Source organism: Pongo pygmaeus, chromosome 12 (assembly GCF_028885625.2).
Source record: "Pongo pygmaeus isolate AG05252 chromosome 12, NHGRI_mPonPyg2-v2.0_pri, whole genome shotgun sequence".
NCBI classification, from domain to species: Eukaryota; Metazoa; Chordata; class Mammalia; order Primates; family Hominidae; genus Pongo; species Pongo pygmaeus.
Genome location: NC_072385.2, coordinates 73,200,850 through 73,217,025, shown reverse-complemented (window position 1 = coordinate 73,217,025; position 16,176 = coordinate 73,200,850). Strand labels below are relative to the sequence as shown.

Here is a 16,176-nt window from a genome sequence, read left to right as displayed (position 1 = left end):
AGAAAGGAGGCATTAAGTTGGAAGGATACTTGGGGAGCCTCTAGCCTAGTGATCGTCAAACCTGAGTGTGCCTCTGAATCACCGAAGGAGAAGATGCCCCAGCCCAGAGACTCTGATTCAGTGGCTCTGGGGAGCAGCCTGGGAATATATACACACACAGAGGACATTCACACACACACACACACACACACACACTCACACGTAACTTTGTCACAGGTGGCCCAAGCACAGCACTTTGAGAAACACTGCTGTAGTTCAATATCCTCTGAGGGTCAACGCAGTTGCCCAAGACACTTGAACCATTGGCAGTAGAGTCAGGAGCAGCATTCAAGTCTGCAGACTATTGCCACATCCTGCTGCCCCAGGGAGCTACAGGAAAAGCAATTACAACTGGAGCCTGGGCAGGAGTGGGGGTGGGCACTACTCTCCCCAGTGGATCCCAAAATGTGCAGTGGCATTTGAAGCCTAGAGGAGCTAGTTAGTGGAGTTGGTAAGAAGTCTTAATTCTACCTTTAACCATGCCTGTGGCTGATCTTGCTCACAGAAGCCACAGCAACAAAACTCTTTTCTAACCACCTGCATTTGATCCGCTATCTACACAGAACTGGGAAGCTGGGGCTGGCTTGGAGAATCGAAAATGCAGTCCCAGCTTCACAGGTGCCAGCCATGTGTGAGCACGCCACTCACCCTCCCTTAGGCTAAGGCTTCTGTCTGTTCATCTGCAAATGAGTCTAATACCTACCCTGCCTGTTTTTCTGATTTGTTGTGAGGATCAAATGAGATCACAGGATGTTCTTTGAAAATTAAAACCTTCCAGAAGTGTCAGTTCTTGTCTAGTATGCACAGACTCCTTATGAATCTTGGGCAAACATAGAATGAATCCTCTTCAAAAACAAGAATTACACAGAACAGAGTGTCTCAAAACTACCATCCTTGCTCATATTTTCTAGGAAGCCTATAGCCATTCTACACAGTGTTAATGCAGACCTGTGCTAAGCAGACCAGAAACAATGAAGGCTTTAGGAGGCATTTCAGGACACGTTCAAACTTGGACCCAACGGCTCCGTTGACTCCCCACAGCCAAGACCCACAGCCACAGGACACAGGCTTCTCTGGTCCACTTAGCCCTCGTCAGCCCCAACAGTCCTAACAATTCCAGGGTCCTTCGATGGCCCTCCCGCCCAGCCATCTAAACACATGATGCTGAAGGCACTTCCTGTGCCTCCTCACCACCCCTCACAAGCACATTCCACGCAGGATTCCAAATAATCAATTTTCTGCCTGTATTTTCATGTTTAGAATGAGAAAAACTTTTCAGACCTTTGTTTTTTATTCCAGATGGAATCTGTTTATAGAAAAACTAGAGCTCCCTTCAGGGGCCACGGAGGGGTGGCAGAAGGTTGGCAGAGGGGGCTTCTGGGAAGGCTTTGGGGCCCCAACTTCCTCTTCAAATAGAGCAGCTGCACTTCTACCTAATTGGGCTTCCACAGAAGGCCTCATTTTGCTGATTTTTTTTTTTAAATGCATGAAAACTAGTCATCTAATCCCCAGCTTTGTAGGTGAAGAGATTGCACTGGAGAAACGTTAACTGATTTTCCAACTTCCTCCTTCAGCCACTTGTAGAAGAAAGATGGAAGATCCTGTCTCTATAGAAGGCCTTCCTGCCAGGGTCCTCAGTCTCAGCCTAGGCGCCTACTTGGGGCAACCCCTGGGAGCGGCTTCTCCTGCCATATCCCCCACCTAGAAGCTCACAGTAGTGATCACGTCCTGTCCCACTTCATCAGCGCCTCCCTGGGGCCTCTCCTGGGCTCTCCAACTAATACCTGGGTCGCATCCCCAGGATTCCTAGCCTCCTCAGGCTACTTGTTTGGTCCTCTGGTTTCCAGATAGCATCAAGTTTACAGAATCAGCTCCACTTCAGGAGTTCTTTCAAAAGACAGTTCTCAAAAGAAACATATTAATGCCTCTGAAGTGGCACCAGGAAGCAAGTTTGAGTAATGCACCCTAGTTGTCACCCCTGGTTGCCCCTCAGGGCCCAGGCCTGCTGACTCTCCCTAGCTCAGGATGTGTTTGCAGGTCTCCAAGGCTGTCCTCCCAGAAGTTGTAAGGGGAAGCTTTGTGCTCTTTCTGGACAATGTCCAAACCCATAGCTGAAGGCCCTGGCAAAGCTTCAGGTTGTTCTTCATAGGCTCCCACCATAGGGTCCAGAGATGCAGATGGAGACTGACTTCCCAGCTATCTAAAGACATGATACTGGTGTTTTAAGAGAGGACACTGGGTGGACCTTAAACAATGACTTGGATGTCATACAGGGAGGAGGAGTATTTAGATATTAAAAAAACTTCCAGAAATTTCTTCTTCCTTTGCTACAGGCTGTCTCTGTGGTCTACTCTCTCCTCACCCCACCTCCCAGCCAGAAGAAGAGTACACAAGAGAAGACCAGGGGTCTGCAGACTCAGCCTTTTTCCACAGGACAAATTTCATCTCTCAAATACCTGATAAAAAGTCTCCAGGTGTCACCAGCATCTGTGGTCTCCCTGGTACTTAAGTAGCAAGCCCAAGGACTTGGCTCACAAAGAGAGGAGAGGCGAACAAGGATCCAGAGATAACAGGGTGGTGTTCACCCCACAGGGTAATGTCCCAGCATCCACCACATGTTAATAGGTGCTTTGTTTTTGACAGGAATCCTTGAACCAGGGTTCCTTGGAGAGAATGGCTGATTCCAGCTCTTGGGGTAAAATAGAGCAATGTAATCCTAGGACATTGTGAACCAAAAAGTAAGGATGTAATCAAAGATTAATAGATAGGATGAGGCAAGGAGAGGAAATGAAGAAAGAGAAAAGGAAAGAGAGGGGAAGGAAAGGAAAGGGAGTGGTTACAAAGGACTTTTGATGCCAATTAGTAAATACGCACATAGCATATAGAGTGTTTATTAGATAACATTATCATATCTATGTAAAATTTATGAGGCATGATAATAGTATTATGGCTATGTACAAAAATTTCCTCATTCCTAGAAAATATAGCCTGAACTCATGTGTATGTGTGGTGTGTGATGTGTTGGTTGGGTGCCTGCGTGTGTGTGTGTGTGTGTGTGTGTGTGTGTGTGTGTAGACAGGAGAGAAGGAGAGATAGAGATTGAGAAAGAGGTAAAGTGAATGTAGCAAAATGTTTATTGGTGAATGTTGGTGAGTGCTGTACAAGTGTCCATTGCACTAGTCTCCCAACTTTTCCTTAGGTTTGAAATTTCTCTTAATAAATACTTGAGGGGTAGGAGAAGAGGTTTTGTACAGGGGCAAATGTACCGTGATGGGAATAAAGCTTAAGTGTCACCACCCCTCTCTAGATGGGGCCCTTTCAAGGGCTGGTTAATGAGGGTCATCAGTTTAAAGACTAGGTGAGATAAATTACTGCACCAGAAAACTCAGAACATTGTGAAATCTTACAGCTCACATATGAAGGAAACTTAAGAGATGTCCCAAATTTGTCAACAATCCTACAACTTCACATGATAGTACCAATAACAAGCAACAAAGCTGACCTTTTCTTAATTATTAATAACAAAAAAATAAATTTTCATCAATCATGTTAGGGAAAGACTAAATTATGTTTCTAGCCTCTTTGTAGAAAAGATTTCCAAATTGTTGTCATATGAAGAGGTGAGCAAAGAATGCAGAGCCATAAAATATAGAAGGAAAAGTATTATAGAAATATGTCAAGCAATTAATAAGTAAAAATATTACATTAGTTTTCTAGATTTTGTCATGTTTGTGGCATTTATCAGTGTTTTAATAACTGTATAATGTTATTTATTTCCTCCTCTATAAGAATTCACTTTCATAGCCTCCTTCACCCAAATGTGTATACATTACTTTCTAAACACATTGATCACATAAATACATACACACATACATACATACATACAGCTTTTTTCCCTACAGCAACATCTTTTGTGCTTAGGGTTTTTTGGAACACATTTTGGAAAACAGTGCCCCAGGACAAAGTAGTCTCTTCTTATCCACCCATGGTAATGTGCACTTTAGCATCTGACCTCCAGGAAAATGTTTATTTGAAGACCTTATTTAAAGCAAATAAACCATATATTTGCTTTAAATTGATGACTGTCTTATATTTACAAACATTCTGCTTTATACAGCCACATTCATTAACCCAATTGAGTCCTGAACAGCCCCGTTAGGGAGACAGGCCAGATCAGAAAGGTCCCAGGTCCCACTTAGCAAACATCCACCCCCTCTAGCCTCTGTTCGGTGCTGTAACTTCAGTGTTCCACATGAGTAAACTGAGGCACGGTGGTGGAGAGTAACTTTTCTTAGAACAAGGTATAGGATGTGGGCTTCCATTTCAGGAGTTACTGTTCAATTGTTAAGTGATTTTAACAGATTCGATGTCTGTGGCCTGCCTGTCCTTTCATATCTTGTGCTCTGAGTAATCAGCTCTACCTGGAAGAGAGAAACAGAAGCCTGGCACTCACAGAGGGGCGGGAGAGAAACTGAGTACGAAAGTTCACCCCTCTCCTTCTCCCCAAAGTGAAAACAGCTTGTCTTTGCCCCAAATGAAAAGAGTCAGACCTTGACACCTTAAATTACAGATAAGTTCCAAAACCAAAGAGGTAGCTCTAAACACTGAAACCAATTTTCAGGGAGAAAGGCAGCCACCCCCGGGCCCCTCCTCCTAACTAACCATCCCTTATCAGTAGATCAGGGACCAGACATGGTCTTCTGGACCATGAAAGACCTGGAAAGATAGAGCCACATCAGAGTGCTGGCTTTGCACTAAATCCTCATGCTTCTATGTGGAATTCAGCAGGAAGAAGGGAAGCCCTTCTTATTTACTATAACAAAATAGTAACCACTTCCTCTAACACTGGGATAGGAAGGTTTCATCAACTCATTGTGGCAAGGGGTACAGATTATTGTTGTACTTTGACTCATCCCAATGAGCGAGTAGCCGAAGCTGACCCCTGACCCCTGTGGTTGGGGGTCATCCTCACTTCCCCACCTCTCACCCCACCATTACCCCAACACTCAGGACCAGCTGCACAGAGCCCCCACAGAATGAGAGGGAGGTGGGGAGGAAGAAACGACAAGGTTGGGGATAGCGAATACATGGGTTGGTGAGATGATCACCCTCAGATTCTAAAATAGGCCAAAATGTAAGAAACAATAGTAATTATACAGGCGATACATTAATTTATTTTCATTACACTATTTAAACAATATAGAAGTTTATTTAGTTAAAATCGGAGTTCGCTCTTCACTTCCTTTCCTACCATAACTGTGAATACCTCAGAGGGTGTCCTTTCAGATTTTCCATCTGCATGACATGCAGATATATGCATATAAACAATTTTGACCTAGATGGGTTTGAAAGTCCCTGTCCCCAAGATCATGGCTGGAAAAAAATGACAAGGGAACATTTCTAGAAAAGATAGAAAATGTCAGAGACCAGAGACACTGCTTCATCTCTAGTCATGGTGCCAAGGGACTTACTTTACATAAAATTCCCTGGAACCAGACTCTTTGTCAGAGATTGTGGTACAGAGCAATTTCGGAAACACTCAGGAACAACCCCTGTCAGGGAAAAGGGAAAGCAGGAGGAGGCAGGTGAGGAAGTTGAAGTGTGGTGTGGTTGTAACAGAGGCTTCCTCCTTCCCTTGGGGAGCTCTAGAGGTGGGATGCCCTTCTGAGCTGTTCCAAGTTACAGCAAGGGAGCCCAGCTTTTCTATTCCTAAGTCAACTAATTGGCTGCAGGGTCCCCCGGAAGAATGGGAGTAAGATTGAGTAAGGCCACTGCCTTCTGCCAGGGTGGTTCTAGAGAAAGACCAGCTGTGGACCATCAGCAGCTGACTCTCCCTGGGCAGCTAGCACAATGGGTGCCTTGATCTTGAAGCGGGGATCTGGGATGCCCACCACAGCCTCTACCACTGAATCCTCAGATGTTTAAAAACATTCTCTCAGAAAATAGCATCTCTTCTAGAAAGAATGAGGAGTAAATGGGATAGGAAGGAAACTTGTTAAGTGAACAGATAAGAGAAAGTCGCCACCCCAGTGTTGACACAGCTCCTGGATCTGAATGCCAAGGCTAATACCAAATGTTCCCACAACTTCCTAGAATGTTGCACTATGCCATACCCTGGACAACGCCAGCCTCAGAACCACAACTACAATCGCCAATAAGACAATAAGAAATGACTTTCCTTTCCCTCCTCTTTGGCCCAGGTTGTTGAGTTCTACTGGACAAATTCTACCTGTGTGTTTGGAAAGAAAAAAACAAAAACTTTCTTTTCTTTATAAACAATAATAGAGCAATGGAAAGCTTTCTTGGAAACCTCATTGCTGCATCAGGCACAAACCTCCCAAGGTGCATGCCCTCAGCCCTGTTCCACAGCCAGCAGCCACACAGACCCGGAACTCCTGGTGCCCTGCTCACCTGGCTGTTTTCTTTCCTTCTGGACTCAGCAAGAATGCCCAGCTCCAGCCAAAAGCTGAGATCCCAAGTGTCTGGGGTCAACATTGGTAGTCTTTGGGTGACATGTTCAAGTATCACATCGATTTTATTTTCCTGCAAACAATCATAATGAACATCCACTGAACCTTCCTAAACCAGGCCTAGGCCAGCATGCTTTCCTAGGAAACCTTCCCAAGTTCCTTCACAGAGGATTTCTATCCAGCAAGAAGTGTCCAAAATTGTCCTTACTAATCTCAAAATAACACCATCGTTATCAGTACTCATGGTGAAAATGACCAATAAACGTACCTCAGGGTCTTGGGTTCCTGCTCTGCAAAATGGGACGCTGCCTGCCTGCACTAAACTTTGCAGAGCAGGTCAGAGAATAGACAGTGCCTCCTGCAGCACTTGGGAAGACAAACTTTGTAAACAAAAAGTAGAACTAACTGACCAACCTAGTAGAATGACCTTGTCCATCCGTTCTAGAACATGAGAGGAGATTTCAGTTGTGATGGTACAACTAGCACAGAATAAATTATTGTTATGTGTTAACTCAAACACAGGGGCCTTTTTCCCGGTAGCTTCATATAAATACAAAACTGCTTTTGAGGCTCTAGGAAAAGATGGTCAGGGAAGGGTTGTTATTTAGGGGATTTATCTTTAAACACCTTTTTTCCACACTTTTTAACAAAGATTGGTAATGCTTGGCCAATTTTCCACTTGCCAGTGAGTCACAGGAAAATACTACAGAAAAACAAGGACCAAAGGATCCCAAACACCTCTGCACCTATTTCTCCTGCAGGAATCTTGCATTCAAAGGGGGGATATAGTATATATCCTACATCACAGTAGCTAACACCTGCAGAGCACTGACCCGGACCAGGAACTATAATGAAGCCCTTCACATGATTAAGTCACTTCATCCTTACAATTACTCCAGTTTACTATTATTATTCTCAATTTACAGATGAGAAAACTGAGGCCCAGAGTGCTAAGAGACCTGCAATCAGTGACCCAGGAGTCTGTGTACTTAATCATGATGCTATCCTGCTTCCAGAATGGAAAAACCTGACAAGGAGTGCTTTTACTTTGAATCCTTTAGTTGTCTTTCTTTTCCAAATTCTCTTTGAGACAGGTAGAACAAGAGCTGCCCAATCCATGAAAACACCGGACCTCCATGACTTAACTGAGTCACAAAATTAATCAGTGATGGAACACAGAATGGAACCTAATCCAACACGTAGCACAGATCCTTACAGTTCAGCCAAGCAGACAGAAAACTCAGACTGAAGACAGACGTCTGCTCCTGATCAGAAGGCAAGCAGACCCACATGCTGGACAAGGGTGAGAGGTGATTGCTAAGCTCAGCCAACAGTAGCCCTAAGGCATGTCACATCCTCCCTCTATTTCATCCTGGGCAAGGGTTTGAACCTGTCTGGGCCTCCTTCTAGGAGCAATGACAGGAGTCAATACATTTCAAAAACAAAACAATAATAGACATTTGCACTACCCTTAATCATTTCCAAAACATTCCAAATGCATCATCTCATTTAGTTCTTCTAACAGCCCTGTGAAGAAAGTTTTATGGTATTCATTTTAGAGATATAGAAACTGAGGCTCGCAAGAGTTGTGATTGATCCAGACTCACATAGCTCGGTCTTCATGCTTGATCCCATGCTGTCTCCACTATGTCCTTTCAACTGTTTTCTGGTTCAAGATCCAGCGGTTGAAGGTCAAGTTCAAAGAGAAGGCTGGGGAAATCTAGACCTAGACCATCAAACCAGAAACTGCTCATCCCCAGTACTTCAAATATATTATTACCAAATGCAAGAGAATGTTGGTTTTCATTATTTAACCAAATAGGATCTGTTCCATGCACATTCCCACTGCTAATCAGACATGGTGAATCACAAAAAGACATTGTTTTCCATGTTTTTATCTGTTTGCCTGATTCCTGGCCCACTGGTTAAAACTCTGAGAGACCCTAAGATGCCAGTGGTCAACTTGTGCAATCCAAGTATTATGTGATCAAAACACTGAACTGCCCTAATACAGTGTTTTTATTTGTTTGATTTTTTTACTAAAACACCACCAGCCCCCAAAAGATAATGGCTTTTTCTTTTTTTTTTTGAGATGTCACCCAGGCTGGAGTGCAGTGGCGCGATCTTGGCTCACTGCAACCTCCATCTCCTGGGTTCAAGCAATTCTCCTTCCTCAGCCTCCTAAGTAGCTGGGATTACAGGCACCTGCCACCACATCTGGCTAATTTTTGTATTTTTAATAGAGACGGGGTTTCACCATGTTGGCCAGGCTGGTCTCGAACTCCTGACCTCAAGTGATCTGCCTTCCTCAGCCTCCCAAAGTGCTAGGATTACAGGCATGAGCCACCGTGCCAATATATTTTATGTTAGTAAGTCATTTATTTCTCCCAACAATCCTATGAGATAGTCACTATTGTTATCCCCATCTTACAGGTAAAAAAACCTAAGACACAGAAAGGCTCAGGGACCTGCTTATCAGTGTCAGAGCCATGATTCAGGTACGGGCATCTGATTCAGGACTCTACTCCTAACTGTGGACTCCAGAGAGCTCAGTAAGAACTTCTCAAGCAGCAGTTCTCTAGGATTTGACTGGAGGGTTTGAGGATAGGAGTTTTGTTGTTTTCTAGGGTTAATTTTTTTTTTTTTTTTTTTAACAAGGTCTCACTCTATTGCCCAGGCTTGAGTGCAGTGGCTCAATCTCGGCTCACTACAACTTCCACCTCCCTGGCCCAAGCAATCCTCCTACATCAGCCTCCCAAGTAGCTGAGACAGCTGGAACCACAGGCATGCACCACCACACCTGGCTAATTTGTGTATTTTTTGTAGAAACAGGGTCTTACCATGTTGCCTAGGCTGGTCTCAAACTCCTGACCTCAAGAGATCCTCCAGCCTCAGCCCCTCAAAGTGCTGGGATTACAGGCTTGAGCCAGTGCACCCAGCCTTGTGAGGTTAGTGTTTTAAGTTTCACTTTTTGTTTATCAATGAAGTTTATCACCATATCTTAACACTACAGTTTTATTCTTTTGACTCATAAAGAGACTCCTCTCTCTCATTAAAATACAAATCTTGGAAGGGCGAAGTCTAGAACCATTATCAGTAAATATCTTAGTTCTCAATTAACGAATTAGCAGAAAATGGAAATGAGCCTCTGTAGAGACTTTGCAATACCTGAGATGACAAAATGAAGGGAAAAGATAGGGAGATGGAAGGTTCCCAAAACCAAATGCCACCTTTCCTCTCTCCCCTAGCTCTTTATGGCACAGTGCACACCTGTATTAATGACTACTCTCCTTACCAAACAGAAATCTATGGAAGACATAAAGATGGATGGGTTAGTCCAGAGAAGCACAGCCTGGCTCTCAACTCCTCCAGGCCAGGCCAGCTGCTGTTCTCCTCACCTTTTGGCCCCTACAAGATTACCCCTACTTCTGATATAAAGACATGTCATCATGTCTCAAGCGGCAGCTCTCCCAATCTTAGTCAGGCTCAATCTTGCAACCTTTCCCTTAGCCAGACCCAGCCTCCCAGAGACTCCGAGAGAGGACCCCCACTTCTCCCTCAGCAGCCACTGCCATTTACCCAATACTTATTTCCTACTTCTTGGCAGTTTATTGTATCAGGCTATCTTACTTCCATCTGTCTGAGTCAGTCAAGTACTATTTTGAACAAGGCAAAGTAGTAATTCATATATCAGTAGGTAGGTAAACACGGAAATCACACCAACAACAAAGCCAGAAGCAATAATGATAACAGTAACCACAACAGTGACCATGTGTGGAGTGCTCCTGTATGCCCTGTGCTTTACATATCTGATTTCATGTCACTCTCTCAACACACCTTCGAGGTAAGTATGTTTTACAGATGGGGAACTGAGGCTCGGGGATTTAAGTAACATACCCACATCAACCAGAAAGTAGTAAGGCCCAGCTCCATCTGTAGGGCTGTCTTTCTGCAAAGTTCAGGCTTTTAATCCACTAGACTCTAGCCTAGACTCTTTAATCCACTCTACAACCAGGCAGGCTTTGGTTAAAGGAATTATGTATTTCTTTGTTTTTCCCAGAATACTTGCTAAATTGATGCACTGCTATTGTTAAGAGTTCAGCCAACTACAAAGTTTGAAAGGAGAATCCTCACAAGGCTTCCCTCACTTCAAACACTAGCTGCAAGTTTGGGGGTATCCATGCCATCCTCATGACACACCAGCTGGCTACTAATTTGGGGGATTCACACAAATACCCTCAGGTTTGATAATTCACTAGAATGATTCAGAGAACTCTGGAAGGCTCCATGCTTGTGATTTTCCTATTTTATATAGGAAAAGGATACACATTTAAATCTGCAAAGAGAAGAGACACGTAGGGCGGAATCCAGGAGGGGTCTAAAGGCAAAGCTTCTGAGTTTCCTCTCCCCATGGAGTCATGGATGGTGTTGCCTCCTCCTGGCCACAATGCGAGACAATGCACACAGAGTATTGTCAACAAAGGATGCTCACCCAAGCCTTTAGTGCCCAGAGTTTTCCTTGGGGCTTAGTCACATAACGTCCACATGGTTGACTTTAAGTCTCCAGCCCTCAGTGGAGGCTCAGGCCGATATCTTATGCCTCTAGTTCCCATGGAGGTTAGAACCGATATGGCGTGTTCCAAAGCCCCCATTATGAAACACACTATTGGACTGTCCAGTTGCCAAAGCCCCCAGACAAACAAAGACATCAGGCTGGACACTTCAGGAGCCTAGAGATTGCCTCCCAGGAGCCAAGGGCAAAGGCCAGACCCCTCTTTTGGTCAATTCTTCAGTACACAACTGTATATATAACACCAAAGTGCCACGACACTGATAAAAATAGAAAAAGATAGACAGAGGAGCAAGAGAAGTAGAGAGAGAAGAAGAGATAATATCCACAATTTGAATTTTAGAGTGGAAATAAACTTCAAAAGAGCACGTGCCCTAGTACCTGGGCTCAAGCACATAACATATGAGACTGTACTGAGAGGATCTAGAAAGGTTGTCCAAGATCCCATAGAGGTAGACTGGAAAAGAGCCTGTGATCCTGATTTCCGTTTGTTTTTTTGTTTTCTTTTGTTTTGTTTTTTGAGATGGAGTCTCACTCTGTCGCCCGGGCTGGAGTGCAGTGGTGCAATCTCAGCTCACTGCAACCTCCACCTCCCAGGTTCAAGCAATTCTCCTGCCTCAGCACCCCTAGTAGCTGCAATTACAGGTGCACGCTGCCATGCCCGACTATTTTTTGGATTTTTAGTAGAGAGGGGGTTTCCATGTTTGCCAAGCTGGTCTCGAACTCCTGACCTCAGATGATCCACCCGCTTCTGCCTCCCAAAGTGCTAGGATTACAAACCTGAGCCACCACACCCAACCTGATCCTTGATTTCTACTAAAAACATCCATTCCCCTCTATCATGATGCCACATATTCTCCCCTCCAAATCTCACTTGCCTATCCGAAATGTCGCATCAGTAGCCTGGGGTTTGCTGACACACACATCTCTCAATACACAGCATGTTCAATAGGCCCTCCTTTCCCGTGCCCCCTTTGAAGATTCCAGGCAGGATCTTATAGTGAGTGGTCTACTATCATCCAGTTTCTCAACTACTGAAGCCTGCAGGCTCACATCAAGAGCCCTCGGGATCCAATCCACTCCAGAGCATCTGGGGAAAAACCACCTGCTCCTGGATTCTAGGTGTGGTTCCAGAAGGGACCACCATCTCTGCTAAGACACATACCATCCCTGCCAGGAGCATCTGTGCAGGGCCAGGACAACACCACGACAAGAGGAAGACCCAAGTCCTTACTCTGCCCCAACAAGCTCTTCCAGGTCTCCGGGTTTCCCTTTTATTCTTTGTGAAATGAAAGGCTTAGCTTAGAATCTTGATGCTCCAAGTTGAGTCCAGTGACCAGCACAGGGCATTACCAGGGTGCTTTCTGGAAACGCAGACTTTCCAGCCCCACCTCAAGACCACCACATTTAGATCTGCATTTTAACAAGAACTCCAAGTGATTCCTGTGAGCATGAAAGTTTAAGAGACACCAACTTAGAGCATCATCTCTAGGTCCTTCCCAAGACCTACATGCTGTGATTCTTGAAAGGCTCAATTTCCAAACCTCTGGATTGAGACGTCTCTTAGAACTGGGGGAAGCCAAGCTTCTAATCAGGAGTGGTCAGAAAGTGGAGTCACAGAAGGCGTCTGTGAAACCCAAAGCCCTTGGACAGGCAACGCTGGGACCGGGAAGTGGGCGGAGGAGAGCGGTTCATTTTTTCCATAGGCATGCTGTGTGTGCCAGCTGAGGTCTTTAATGTAAACCCTCCTGTGCTCCGACCTAAACAATGAGCGTAATTATGGGCTGTCTTACCCCCTTCAGACACAGGGCTCGGGGTCGGCCCTCCACAGGGTCCTGCAGGAGGTCTTGTTTCTGAGTCAGGGGGGCCTCTGGTTAACCAGAGCAGACCCGACTCTGCGGGGCAAAGTTGACATACCAGCATAATTACACGTAGGTTGACCATATTTACTGCAACTCTGTTGTTCTAGAATTTCAAACAAAGGCTGAACCCTAGGAAAACACACCACTAAGAAGAAGCAGATTGTCCTGAGTGATTTATTGAAGAAAAAAATTGAGGGAAAGAAAGAGAAGAGAATTATCAGAGGCTCACACATACTTCCCTTTCCTCCTGTCTGGCCTAAGGAGAACAACCAGTGACCACCGTGTTCCCTCCCTCCCCAACGGAAAGGCCTCAAAACACTGACATTTTGCTTTTTCAGAGACACGTCTTCATGCGGCCACATCAGATCCCAAAAATCCATTTAGACTCATTGGAAGAAAGCGGGTGGCGGCAGGGTCAGGGGGAGAGAGCGCTCCTCTTCCCTTCTGACTCAATTCACTCACTCCCCACTGCCCCCTCCATGACATGCACCTACATTTCATACAGATATTTTCCAAATGAACAGAAACCTAACCAAGGCTGGAATCTGGCTTTAGAGAAGCCAGAAGAACAGGTCAGGTATGTTACTATTTTCTTACTTTGGGAGGTGACTGGTAGGAAGGCTCTGAATAAGAGCCAGAACTCTTTGGCCTCAGGTTTGTCCCATGTAAATCATCACTGTGATGGAAAGCAGTGGCATTTCCAATGCGCAGCTGAGAACTTGCATTGACCCAGCAATTACAGGAAAGGGGCAGTTAGAAATCAGCAGAGTTAGGAAACAGCACCTCACCCAAGAATTAAAACTTGTGTACATGTGATTTAGGTATTCCCAATAGTTCAGGGCTAGAGGGATCTCAGAGTATTTGCTTGTAGTTGCCAACCCTGTCCCCACCCCAAAACACACACACACACACTCTCTCTTACAATTATAGCTCCCTAGCCGAGGAAGACTTATGAATGCCTACCATATGCCTAACAAAGAGAAATAGGAGATAGGCTTCCCGTCCTTAGAGAGTTTATGACATCTCCGAAGAGACAAGATCAAGTGCGAAAGACGAATTGGAACACTACAAGAAGGAACCTAGCAAAGCTCTAAACTGCTTCTTGGGCAGAACCGAGTACCTGATAGACCACTGGGTACTGGGGTCACCTGGTAGGAAGCAGAGAGAGAAACATTTACCATGGAGTTACATGGTAGTTACCAGAAATTTGTTTTGTTTTCTTTTTTAAGTTGTTGTTAAAAATATTTTTCTTAGATATACTTACCGGCAAGGGAGATACCATGACCACAAAGGTGGTTTTCCGAGGATGAGGCTTATCCATTGCACACTGCATGTGCTGACCCCCTGCAATTTCCCCAAATGTGAGAAACTTGACTGCACAATTTGTGGTAGTGGGGAACTGCATTCGTGCTTAAAAAATAATAATAATAAAAATTTGTTTTAGAAAGTGCCCAAACCTTCATCCTTTCCTATCAAGAAGGAGAGGACTTCCCTGCCAGAGTTCCAAGGCAGGGTCATGAGATTCCTAATTCAAAGTCTCATCAGGGTGGTCATCTGCTCTGCTCATTGCCTAGTACTCAGAGGGATACATACTCCAGGGCCAGGTGGTGCCACGCAGATGACAAAATAACAAGTGATTGGGCTAATTAGCATATTTACAATCATAAAACTGTGAAAGAAACTTTTGCAAAACTACAGATGTTTTCAGTGTTCAGAAAGTCTGAAAAAGAACACAGAATTGGGATAGGATTTGGGTCCTACCAGATGTTCACAGAGGGAAAGTCCTGCTGAATGGAAAATTCCAAATGTGGCCAGTTAGAAACTCTGTGGGCTGAAAGCCCCTCTACAATCCTGGATAGTTCCTAGTGACATCACTTGAGGTCTCCAAGCCTGAGCAAAGGACAGGATCTGAGCCTAGATGCCCTAAGATGGGTTGGGGTACCCTGGAAAGAACAAGGAGTGGAACTGTTCAGAAGTTCACCAGAGACTTATGTCAGCACCTTGACTCAGGCCAGGTGTATGATATCCCAGACAAAGAAGGGAGGCATAGAATAGAAGAAAAGCAATAGAAAATGTCCTAGACATTTACCAAACTGTCTACAAGAACAGCAGCCTCCTCTTTCGTGGGCATCTTGCCCCCTAACTCTGATTTTGCAGTTCTAGCACAAAAAATCATAGTTACCCATCCTTCTGCCAGAGAAAAGGGCTCACAAACTGAACTGGACAGTTTCCCCCTCCCTCTGATTGGCCCAAGGATTGGCATGAGACTGAACAGGGAAACTAGGATTTTCCCCAACAGGAAAAAAAAAACAAAAATATTTTATGCTCTGATCACATGAACCAATAAACACCCAGCCCTCCTTTCTTCTTAAGCTGGTCCCAGTGATAATTCTACCACATACAACCAGTAGATTTGTGACTAATAAAGGAAATATGTGGAATTCTCACCAGTTGTCTTCTGGTTTGTATCAGACTCCTACCCTGTGGCTAGGTCCTAGAGGACACCCTCTGGCTCATAGCTAGAGGACACCCTCATAGCTCAAGGGTGATGAAACAGGAAAGTGGCAAAGTGGAGGGGGCAGGTTCCTGCTAGTGGTGACAGTGACATTGTCTAAGGCATCGTGGCATTAGGCACTGCGCTAATGTGCCACCCAGCAAGGCTGGTGTTCTGCTCAGGGGCACCCTGTGAACACAGCTGATGAGAACAGACTCTCTCTGTGAGCCCCTCCAACTAAAAGCTGCCCCTACCACTCCCAGCCACCTGCTTTCCAGCAGAGCTGGCAGGAGAAGCTACAACCCACCACCCTTACACACCTCCGGCAAGCACTGAAAAGGGAGTCCGAGGTATCTGTCCATCGAGAACATGAGAAACCTGCATTTTAATCCCACTTTTTACCAAAGATGGGAACTTGGTTAAGTAACAAAATCATTTGGACCTCTCTTTACTCATCTTTACGATGGGGATAGTGAAAGAACCTGGCTCCTCAGACTGTTGTAAGAATTAAGTGTGATAATGTATCAAAAGCATTCAGCACCATACCAAGCATGATTGGGATTGTCATCATTATTATTGTGGCCAGTAGTATTAGGAAGTGCTCTGAAAATTGTACTCTGTGAAATAAGTCAGGATCTGACATTGTAAAATCAAAAAGTGCATTCTCCCTGGGAAATAGCTAGCAGCTCCTAGTGGCAAATTCCAGGCTTGGGTCTATTTTTTGCCTTTATATACTTTCTC

General features: G+C 44.8%; 1 non-coding gene across 1 annotated transcript; it reads left to right on the top strand.

Moving 5' to 3' along the window:
• The first annotated feature begins 14,197 nt into the window (after positions 1-14,197).
• On the top strand, positions 14,198-14,356 carry LOC129031022 (U1 spliceosomal RNA). The gene has a single exon (XR_008500905.1). It is a non-coding gene; the product is annotated as a U1 spliceosomal RNA (small nuclear RNA).
• The last annotated feature ends 1,820 nt before the right edge of the window (positions 14,357-16,176 follow it).